Here is a 2,185-nt window from a genome sequence, read left to right on the forward strand (position 1 = left end):
CGTATAATATATATATATATATATATATATATATATATCGATTTTATCTTAATTTATTTGAGATATAGCTTTTTAGAGATTAGCTAACTTTTTGATTTTTAACACTAATCACTCTGTCATAATAATTAGATGTTGTTCATGGTTCAATGATTTCTTTTAAAATATTTAGCCTATGTCTTGAAAATCATATTATTAGATGTATTCTAAGGGAAAATTCAGCGCATAAAAAACTATGATTGTTACAAGAGAAAATTCTCAATATTTAATGTGATTATCAATTCAAAATGGATTTTGAATGGAAAGAATAATACTTTACGATGACGTAAAATTTTGATAAAACTTTGGTGATTTTTTTAATACAGCCATGAAAATGACCAAAAAAGTCATTTTTTTCAATATAAAACCAAATTTACATATATGTATATCTTGAAAACTTGATGTGCTACGCAAATTCTGTAACCACATTCGAATTCAGTGCACAAAAATAGGAAATCATTAATATATCTTAAAAAAAAAAATCTTGCAGAGCTTATTACAAATTTATGTAAAGCACAATTTTACATAATAGCTACACGTTGTAATAAAAAAATTGAAGTTAGACATTTATTTATGATTACGGAAGGTGTTCTCCTCCATTTGCTTGAAAGGAAGTTGATTTCATGGTGACCGAATTTTTTTCGAGCGTTACTCGTTCTCGACTGACTCACCGAGTTCATCATCAGGTTGATGATTTGCGACGGAAGTCTCGCCAATTCCTCTATCATGAATGAGAGGAGGATAAGAAGAAACGCCGTCACTATTAAACAGAGAGCAAAGAGGGGAATGTTGACGTGGCACTTTGATTGCGGCTAATTTTGAACAAGATTCAAGGATAGAAAACGAAGTTGTAGCTCTCTTCGGCCACGCGCGCAAGTGACGTAAGACACGTACCTATGATAAGTAACATCGAGTCTACTTGTCGCGCGATGACTCGTTTAATTTATTTAAGCGCAGAGGAAGAGTTAAAGAGATGCTGCGACGCAATGCCGCGTATGCCTTTTCACCACCTCCTCACATATGCTGTCAACGATTACGCGCTCGCTATTGGCTCTCCTCGACTTGAACTACTTTGCGGGCTTTCGACCACGCTTGGCTTTACTCGCGGAAACACCTACGCGTTACTGACCGAATTGTTATAAGCGTTTACAGTCTCGCCCGAAGAGGATGCATAACGCGACGTATAAGAGATAATAAACGCGACGATAATTTAACAGTTGAAGGAATAACAGTAACGTAAAGAGAGAGAAATTTGCTGTAATACTTAATTCATACATACGTTTGCGCACAATAATAAATACAATATAATGTATACACGCAATTGAAGTTAAATAATGACACGCGCTTATATATATGCTTCGAGCATACCAACATTACAGCTTAAAACTGTATTAAAGCGTACTTATAAAATCAATTGAAAAATAAGTATTTAGTCATAAAGTAACTAGAAAAGAATGTTTTATTATCTTTAAATGTGAATAATCAGTAATATCTACTAGTATTGATGCAATAGTATGTATAATGTATATAAACATAAATAGACATAAATAGACATAAAACATTCAGTAGATATTTGCAGTAGTAGCTGAAACTTTTATTAAATTAAAATAGTGATTGACATTATATTTGAATAAGAGAAATGGGGCGATTTTATCTACAACTGTATATAAACTCACGACGCTACATAATGTCGTATGAAATTTAAATGTATATGTCTACATATCGACCAACCATGATTATAACTTACTGTCTACATGTACTTTAAGATCGTACGTCATAATATGAATCAATGTCCAGGTATACATTAATATTTGAACGTCGGGCTATTGTAAGATAACTCTTGCGAAAGCAGCATATTGATTCAACCTTCTTGAAAATAGCTAAACCAGCTTGATAACACTCAAGTTGTTCCTGACAAGTTATTTTTCTAGGCCTTATCGTCTACACTTTCTTTTCCTTTATCATCCTATATTATAACATATCCTTCTCTTAACCTTTTAAAAATTTACATTTGTTTAAAAAGTTAAATATATCTCAATACAAAATCATTTTCAAAATCCTTTGCAATTCTTTAAATATGTATTAACGTTAAGCAAATTTATAAAGAAAAAAGTCGATTTAACAAATTATTTATTATTAAGAGTAATTT

Source organism: Atta cephalotes (assembly GCF_000143395.1).
Source record: "Atta cephalotes unplaced genomic scaffold scaffold00056, whole genome shotgun sequence".
Taxonomy (NCBI): Eukaryota; Metazoa; Arthropoda; class Insecta; order Hymenoptera; family Formicidae; genus Atta; species Atta cephalotes.